General features: G+C 35.7%; 1 pseudogene; it reads right to left on the bottom strand.

The window, feature by feature from the left end:
- Positions 1 to 4199: 4199 nt before the first annotated feature.
- LOC107059697 (uncharacterized) lies at positions 4200 to 8026 on the bottom strand (annotated as a pseudogene).
- Positions 8027 to 10186: the final 2160 nt, after the last annotated feature.

Below are 10186 nucleotides of genomic sequence, written 5' to 3' on the forward strand. Positions count from 1 at the left end.
CAATAAATTATTAATATAATTTTAATTTGTTATGACATTTCAATGACTATCATCTTGCATTTCATACTCGGATGGATTATAAGTTAGCTCTTCACCGCTTCATCATTACATGAGATATTAAGTTCATGATTAGATGACGAACTGATAGAATTTGTACTTAAATCTAGAAATATATAATTATATCTAAAATAATATCAACGTAATTTCATACTCTAAATATGGATTATTGATGTTTCTTTGTCTATTCCACGAATTCTATTTTTTTATTTTATAAAAGTATACAAAGTTGTTACACATTTCAAAACAATTAATTAAAGGCATAAAATGAAAATTTATTATTATGCACAATAGCAAAATTATGACTAATAGAAATATTTTAAAAAAAACTGACCTCCAGATGTCGACTTTATTAAAAGTAATTAGATTAAATAAAATATACCAACCTGATGATGTCGGTACATTAAATTTTAAGATAAATATAAAATAATCACGTTAAATTAAATATTACTGACATCATGAATTCGGTATTTTATATTAATTTATTTTTTAATTTACATAAAATCGTCATCCGGAGGACGATTTGTTTAAATTTAATTGAAAATATTAATTTATTAATTTTCTGCATTTTAAATTTAGATAAGATTCTATTCTATTCTTAATTTGCTAATTATTACCGATCACTTTAGGTCAGCTGTGATAAAAATAATAGATAAAAATAAAGGTATTGACTTTTGGAAGTCACTATATAAATATTTTAATAAAAAATAATTTGATTACATACTATTTCCTTTTACCGACTTCCGAAGATCGGTATTATAATTTTTTTATTTCTTGTTTTAGACAAAGCCGTCCTCTAGAAGACGATTTAAATAAAATTTATTCAAATATTTCTTGATTTTGTTTTTTTATAATTAATTGAGAAAAATAAAATATTGTTATTTATTTATTCATTTAATACCGACTTCAAGAGGTCGGTTTTTACTGTAGTTCAATTTTTTTGGGAAAAAATTCGACATCCAGAGGTCGGTATTTGGTTTTCCCGCTCATTTTTGCATAAAACCCGACTCCTTGTAGTTGGTTCCCTGAATTTTATTTTATTTTTTATTCCTTTTAACAATACCGACCTCCGCAAGTCGGTAATTTTTAGGTCGATATTCACTATTTTTTTAGTAGTGTTCTTCTTCTTTATATTGTATAGCGAGTCTTTTCCATGTTGAAACAAGCTTTGTTGTTGGACCAGATTTGGAACTTGTACTCTTTTGTTAGTACTACTATGTACTTGTGACTTATAGGTTCTAGGAGGGATCCTTTATGTATATAGTTTTGGCTTGTTCCGGTCTAATTTTTTTCTATTGTTTAAATTCTTGCTTCTGCTTCTTTCTACCCTTTTACGCATCTATTCATCATTTATAGCATTCTTATAGTGACCCCTAGTCATTTATGACTTATTGAGACTACCAGTTCGGTCACCTAGCTAGTCATTTGTTTGGTTTTTATGTGAATTTCTATGTTCAGGAGCTTTTGAACCTTGAACAGTCATTTTTTATCAAAAGTTCAGAAAGATGACATCAGAATCTAATTCTAACAATTCCATAATCTCTACAAGGGTCATTTTAGGCTAGCATCATGGCTGTCACGGCTAACGAGGATTTCGATGCGAGTTTGTACGATTAGGCGTTTTAACTTTCAAGTTAAGGCCTAAAGTTTGACATTGGTCAATATTCTTCGTAAACGTGCCCGGATGAGAATTTCATTAGTGTGCTTAGCTCTAGAATATCAATTTTTTTCTTGAACAACCCTTTGTGCGAATCTCGAGGCTCACGGGCTAATTGTGAGCCCCCTTGTGGATGTTGGCTTAAATAGAGTTTTGATGTGGGGCCACTTTTTGTCGATATGATCTCACATGAAAAATTTAACTGTTCCGTGAGTCTAGAATATCAAAATTTAGTATGGTAGCATATCTCGTTTGCATATATGAGATTCTAAACGAATTCGGAATACCCCGTCCGAGTTTTTCAAATTGCCAAAACTAGATTTATGCATCCGCTGGTGCAAGCCAAATTTGGTCTTCGCTTTCTCGGGCCTTGGGTCGTGTTTGTGGAGACAATGAGAGTTGGTCACCGCCTTCGCTGGGTCCAGGCCACGTTTTCAAAGGGTTAGGCCCCTAGCCTACGCTTTCGCGGGGACCTGACCACATTCGCGGGCCTCTGGCTTCTCTTGCCTTCGCTTTCAAAGGATTCTTGCCACATTTGCAAAGGGTAAACTTCTTGCTCTCTGCATTTGCCGGACCTCTAAGCTTCATTATCAAAGAGCAAAACATGAGGCAACTTTAAGTACAAACTTCCATCAGCGATTATACTATCAATTTAACTCAACTTTTAGTGATTTGAAATCTTGTAATTATGAACTGTTGGGGATATGTGTGTCGTGGTCGGAAACTATTGTAGGCTCTCCATTCGAGGTAAATTCAAGTTATTGTAGGCTGCCATGACTTGTTTTTGTGCTCTAAATTTTGAATTGTTGTGTGTTGGTTATCTTGACTGCTCCGAGGCCCGAATTGTGTTCCATTTTGGAAGACACATGATTCCCATTGGATTCAAAAGTTGTCCCATTTTCATTTATGTGTATTTGGTGTTGAAACTACTGTATTGACATTGTGATCCTATTTTTGATAGCGTGACAACACTCTGAGGTCGTTCGCAAGGGAAAGGCTTTGACATTGCGATTTAGAGCACGCAAGATCGACCTAAAGGTAGACTATGACTTCCCTTCTCTTAGATTGAGGTTGAATGTGTAATTACATGTTGATTAGAGTGAATTGGGAGCGGGTAGCTAGTTTTTATTATTTGCTTTTCTTGATATCATGTTTTTTGGACTTGATTGGCCCTATTTTGGGTGTAGTACCATGTTAGTCGGGGATTATGTGTTTAGTTCTCTTTTTGTGAGTTGACTTGGATGTTGTTATTATGGTATAATTAAGCATGCTTGGCCTTAGTCTAGGACTAGACTAGTTTTTGCCTTAGACCAGCGATACTTGTGGTCTTCAGGACTTATTTCGTCTCCGACGTTGCTTCAGACGATTTAACTCATTATAGATTGAAGTAGCAGACTTAAGTCTAATAGAATGAGCCTTATTTTAGGCGTTGATTCAGTTTTTCCAAGTCTCTATTCACTCTCCCTATTTCTACAGCCCCATTGCGATACCAGAGGTTTTTATGCTTTGCTGGATGACTCAGGATTTGAGTGGCGCAGGCCGAGAGCTTTTTATCGATTCCTTAAGTTAAATGTTGTGCTACTGTAGTTTTGGTTATAGATGATACACGATACTTCGATGCTCTTATTGGTGCCCACAGGTTTATTCTTACTAACTAGGCTAGTGTCCTTGGAGTTTACTATCTGGCTGGGTGATGATCTTATTGGTACCCCCGGGTTTAGTCTTGCTAGCTAGATCGGAGCCCCTGTGATTTTAATGTTTGGCTGGGTGATGCTCTTATTGGTGCCCCCGAGTTACTCTTGCTAGCTTGGCTGGTGCCCCTGGGAGTTTATTGTGTGGCTAGGCGGCCCTAGGGTTTACTTTTGCTAGTTGGGTTGGTACCCCTGGGAGTTTATTGTCTCGGTGCATGGGCTGGCCCATTATTGGGTGCTTATGGTTTGAGGTGGTTACTTGGGGCTCTATGTACGGATTACACTTAATGGTTTGAGGTGCTAACTTTCGGTCTTCTCTCGATAAGGTTTCTCGCTTTCCATACATAGTACACACAGGAAGCAAGAGTCATTCTATATATAGATGACCAATTGTTTCGTTATCCATTAGGCACAATGAATACAATACCAATGAAGTAACACACCAATGTATAATTCAAGTCATGCCAATGAAGAAAGACAATTTACACAAAATGAAGAAAAAGAGGTGGAAAATATTGAACAAAAGTCCTGTGATAACAACAGAATAAAAGAATAATGTCTGAGGATTTATCTTTAGCTTCTAAAGCTGATGTATCCGCAAAGGTAATTGTAACCATCTTTTTAACATGCCCTCTACAAACAAAAGAAATTTATTTTAAAATGCAAATGAAATTGGTAAAAGGAATGTTAAAATCCAAAAGTATTACGTATTTGTTTTCTCAAAATCCACCACATAAAAGGTAATAAACTTAGTATATACTCACATATCTTATCATCATAAGAGAACTCAAGACTCATTTAGGTCCACGGATCTGAAGCTCGTCCCCTCCCCTCATATCTTCAGCATATTGATTAATCTCCAGAGTGGAATCTTCAAGTTGAGGGCTCTGCCAGGTATTGATAATTTTTAAAGAACCAATATCCTCGAAACTAGGAGGGATATCCTCAAGCTTATGACATACCCACAAATATAACGTCTCAAGAACGGGAAAGGATTCCTCTCCAACCTCCCACTTAGCAAGAGTCACTCCACTCAACTTCAAAAATTTGAGATTATCAAAGGTGTCTTCCTCCTCCATTTTCCATTCTCCCCCTTGGAATATGACCGAGTCTAAAAGGGTCAGATCTTCAAGGTTCGGCAGTATTCCTATTGTTGATAGTGACTCGGATGTCAGAGGAAGCTCACCCAACAACAATTTTCAAACTCGATAGGAAGTGAAAATCCCACGGATAATGTGTCGCTATAGAGGGCCCATTTTCATTTGTGTTTGAACTTTCAAACTCTACTTTGAGGGATTCTAGTTCATTTAGGAAATCCAACTTCGGGAACCAATATCGCACTGTTGAACAATCCCATGATTCTTTGAGACTAAATGAAAGTTGTTGAAGATTGGGAAACTTTTTGAAAATATCCTCTGTGTCTTTTGAGTAGGTGAACACGAGTTTCTCTAAAAATCTCAAGTTCTCTCAATCTTGTATCCTTTGTTGTCAGTATTGGTTCATCTACATCAAAATCGAATAAAGATCCAGCTTTTATGCTCAACACTCGCAACTTCAAGAGAGTCCAAATTCTCGGTAGTAGTACCAAAGGTGGTCCTTTATTTTCCACAATCAGTGTTTCTAGATTGAAGAAGTTAGAGAAAGACGAAGGCAGAGCTTTAACTTCTGTCTCAAAGTTTAAGAACCTCAAATGAACCAACATGAATATTTCATTTAGCAAAGAATCTTTCACCATGATAAAAGAGCTTTCGAGGATAAATACTCTAAGTAGCCTCAGGTGTCTTAGGTGACATATATCAGAAAGATAGTCGTCCAGCTCGTCTCCAGTTATCATCAAGGAATAGAGGTGTTTGCCAGAGTGCCTTTTACTTTTTGTATCGATCAGGACAAAATTAATCCCAAAGTGCTCCCTGTGATAATTGATGGTCATTTGACGTGACGACAAATCTGAAGAAGATGATGTAGCACTTGAACTTATCAATTCAAACAACTTCTCCTCTCTTGCTTTTATCAAACAAACGTCATGCAGAAGATCATAAAGTAGGCAAGTCGAGTAATAACCTATATCATTGAAAAGAATTACCAAGCTACTGGAAATTAAAGTGTCCAAATAGAAATCCATCACTTCTTCTACACTCTTCATCTTTGTCGGTTCCACAAGTCCTTCAGCATGCCATAAAAATTTCAACTCATAGATTGTTATTGCACTATCCTTCCGTAAACTTACAAGGTAAAGGAAGCATGGCTTTAGTTGATTTGGTAAATGGTCATAACTTAATTCTATAATCTTCATCACTTCCACTTCATTGTTGAAAATAAAGGAACTCAAATTATTTCAAACTTCAAGGCCTTTACAATTTTGGGCTATTTCGTTTCCAACATCCAATAGTTCATCCAGGAAACTCTTGTTTCCAAGTACCCTTTCCTCAAACAAGTCACATCTAAAACATGTTCCCAAAGATCTTTGTACAATTGTTGCTCAATATTCACGAAAAAAGATCTTATGAATTCTAGGTCTTCTTTCACCTGCTCAATTTCTTCCTTTATCAAAGCAATTGAATAAGCATTGGAATCTAGCAAATCATTTAAGTGCCTGTGTAGCATATGCATAAAGAGCATTCCATCACTCATGGGGAAACAACATTGAGATGAATCTGGGGCTTTCAAATAAACATGTTTGAGATCTTCCTTGAGAAGTTCAATATTTTCAAGCAAGTTTAGAGTTGCACGGTTTGTTTCATTGGTACTCTCTTTATTCCTTGATTTCTCTTCTAAGTCGTGAACAAGAGTGGATACCTCCCTAGTAAGTGCTCCAACACGTTCCAAAAGATCAAATAATTTGTCATGATGATTAAAGTCCTTGGGCACATCAAAAAGAATAATCAAAAGGAACTCTATCATGACATGAATGTTTCGAGCTCCTGAAGTGGTAGGGGCAACAATAGTTACCATGTGTTCTTGTATGTGAACGAGATATTCCCTAAGAATATCCGTAGAGGTTTGCCGGAGCTGCTTAATGAAGCATTCAACTTCTGCTGAAGTTGAAGCTTTAAAATTTGTATAAAATATGTGCATGACCTATAGTTCAATTGGAGTAATCTTCATAAGTAGATGAGCTAGCTTGAATAGTCGAGAGTCTTCATCAGTTTGATCATTCAAAAGGAAGAGTCATACTTTCTCAGCCATAGGCTGAAGCTGAGGTAAGACATATTCAACACTCTTATGCTCAACGTAACCATTCACTATCAACCCATGAAAATCTCTTATGTTGCCACATACTTTCTGAAGAATCTCATATTGAGTTACTGATGGAAAAAAACTTCTTAGCACAATACTTGGATAGAAGATGGAGGTTCAGGAGGAGGAAGTCCAACTGCTCCTAAGTCATGGTGGTACTCGATGTAGAATGATAACATGAGTTGATACAATCATCGATATTATCCATTAGGCTAGAAAGAACATGATGCATGTCGTATTTATCCTCCTCCACATCGAAGTCCACATTTAACATCCACATTGATGTCATATACAAAATTGGTCGAAGCAGATTCTCAACCTCTTGTCTTTTGCGAGCCATTTTATCTTTAAACTCCTCTAAACCAAAATAAGAAAACTGGACATATGTACAAATAAATGCTAGGATATATTTTAGTATTTCAATTAGATCCACATCAATATCTATTTCATTTTCTTCCTTCTTTAACATCTCTACGAAATCCAGAACATTGATAACGTCCTTGCGAAAATCACAAAATGAAACCTGCCAAATTATGACCAAATGTTATACTATAAAATTTTCATAGCCACATAAATCTACCACTCTATACAGACAATTTGCAAAACAATGATAATGTAATGACCAGTTGCTCATTTTTAGAAATTTTTGTGAGTTTACCATTTTATCTCTCCCTATATTGGCCCCGAGTAACTTTTGAATGAATTTTTAAAATTGTTTCAAGTTTTGAGTGAAAAGTTATGAAATATGGAAATTTTGGAAATTTGAAAGGCTAAAGTTGTTAAAAAGTAGTTTTCGGTGTCTTTTGGAGTTTCGAATCTCAAAATGAAATTTCATTGATTCCACCAGTTCCGGAATGTAGAAATTGGTCTAGGAGGGTTGTCGGTATCAGGTTCGGACTCTTTTAGCGGAATTGAGATCCTAAGTTGGGAATTTGTGAAATTTTAGCCTTTGGGTTGACTTTGGTCAACATTCGGGGTTTGGATGAGCAAATGAAAATTTTGACAATTTCGTTCAATTCGGCAGATGATTTTAGGCTTAAGGGAGGTATTGGTTGAATTTTTAGAGGTCTCGAGCTTGATTTGACCTTTTTAGGAGTTATGTTCGTTTCTTGTGACTTTCACGGACCAGCCCACTTTAGCCCATAAGCCTAATATTATGTGGCATATATAAGGCTTATTTAGGTCTTATTTTCAGAACGGAAAAGGGTCAAAATACCCTTAAACTATCCGAAATAGCTCATATATACCCTTAAACTATATTTCGGCTCAAAACTACCCTTCCCTTCAAACTATTGGGTCAAAAGTACCCTTCTTATTAACGGAAGTTGTTAAATGCCATGTGGATGCCACATTGCATGCCAATACTAATTACTCTTTTATCCATTGCCACATACACTAACTCCCTAAATCCTAGTTACTCTTTTTTCCCCTCATTTCTTTATTTTTCATAAACGATTTCACCCTTTCTCCCTCATTGAATTATGCTATTGAACAAGTAAACTTTATCACCACAAACCAGAAAGCATTCCACAATAGAACACCAACAATCGCAACTTGATAAACCAATTTGCAAAATGAGGAACATTAACAGTGGAAGCAAATATTTGAACTTCATACAAAACATGTTGAGCAAAAAACACACTACTCCAAATTCTAAACCCCCCACTAGCTTGTTGTTTGTTAAAAACCAGCAGAGTTGGTCAATAAGCTGGAAATAAACTATGTAAAGAACTAATGAAGAAATAGAGAAACTGGAAATAACTTCACAAAAGTTGGAAATAAACTTCACAAAAGTTGGACATAAACTAAGTAAAGAACCAATGAAGAAATGCATTACAAAACATTAAGTAAAAACTGAAAATAAGCATCACAAAATCTGGACAAAAATGAAACTTCAATGAGGGAGAAGGGGTGAAATCATTTTTGGAAAATAATTAAATGAGGGGAAAAAAGAGTAATTAAGATTTAGGGATTTAGTTTATGTGGCAGTGGAAAAAAAGAGTAATTAGTATTGGCATGCAATGTGGCATCCAGATGTCATTTAACAACTTCTGTTAATAAGAAGGGTACTTTTGACCCAATAGGTTGATGGAAAGGGTAGTTTTGAGCTAAAATATAGTTTAAGGGTAAATATGAGCTATTTCGGATAGTTTAAGGGTATTTTAGACCCTTTTCCGTTTTCAGAAACACAAGAGAGAAAATTCAACAGAGAACAGTTTTGGAGACGGAAAGAAAGAGAGAAAAATCCCATTTTTGCTTCAGGAAATTTTCTACTCATACAGTCTGCCTCAAACATATTTGTCCACTGCATTAACCGTTGGATCATGCTCAAATTTCTAGTGGGAGTTTTCAGCATCTAGTTCTTGCAATTCAACGATGGAGATCGGATTTGGAGGTCTGTAGCTTCTGATTTTGGGGAGTGAATAGTAGCTCATTTTTGGGTGAAATTTCTCCTTTAATTCTCTAGTTTGGGCAATCTTGTTTCGTTGTTGCTCGTTGTTGGCACTTGTTTTGTGGCCAATTTTGGAGAACAATTTTTTAACTCTTGGTGTTTATAGTGGAGTTGTTGGTCCTGTGGTTTTTTACTCTTCACATCGAAGGGTTTTCCATGTAAATCTTTGTGTCTTGTGTGATTGATTTATTCTTGTATTGTCGTTTTGTTTGGTTGATATAATTGTTGTCCATTCTTCATATTGCTTGATCTAGTTTGTCTTCTATTGGTCCAAATTGAAAGGGAAAGTTTAGTCTTGGGTATTATTCCGCTTTATCATGTCTGACATTCTTGTTAGTGTCTTGCCTTTCCCAACAAAGTGGTATCAGAACATTGGTTATTGTTGATAATTGATTTGAATGATGGAGGCAAATATGAGCAAGATGGTTGTTTGAATGGTAGTAACTATCATAATTGGAGAGGCAAGATGAAAGATCTTCTATTTGTCAAGAAAATGCATTTACCTGTGTTTACCTCTAATAAACCCCAGTCCATGATGGATGAGGAATGGAAATTTGAGCACTTGCAAATTTGTGGCTATATTAGACAATAGGTTGAAGATAATGTTCGAAATCACATTGTGAATGAGACACATGCCAGAAGTTTGTGGGACAAGCTCGAGATACTTTATGCTTCGAAGACTGGTAACAATAAGTTGTTTCTATTGAAACAATTGATGAATATCAGGTATAAAGAGGGAACTCCTATTTCTAATCATATTAATGATTTTCAGGGTGTTCTTGACCAGCTATTTAGAATGAATGTAAAATTCGATGAAGAAATATAGGAACTATGACTTCTTAATACTCTGCCAGATTCTTGGGAAACTGTTAAAGTTTCTTTGACTAATTCTGCTCCTAGTGGTGTTCTAACTATGGAATATGCTAAGAGTGGTGTCTTGAATGAAGAGATGAGAAGAAGATCTCAGGCCTCATCATCTTCTACTTCACACTTCGATGTTTTGTTTACTGAACACAGGGGGAGAAACTAGTTCAGAGGTCAGAGTGACAGAGATAAAAGTAGATGTAAGTCAAAGTCTAAATACAAGAATGT

This window comes from Solanum tuberosum, unplaced genomic scaffold (assembly GCF_000226075.1).
Source record: "Solanum tuberosum cultivar DM 1-3 516 R44 unplaced genomic scaffold, SolTub_3.0 scf00033, whole genome shotgun sequence".
In the NCBI taxonomy this organism is placed as follows: domain Eukaryota; kingdom Viridiplantae; phylum Streptophyta; class Magnoliopsida; order Solanales; family Solanaceae; genus Solanum; species Solanum tuberosum.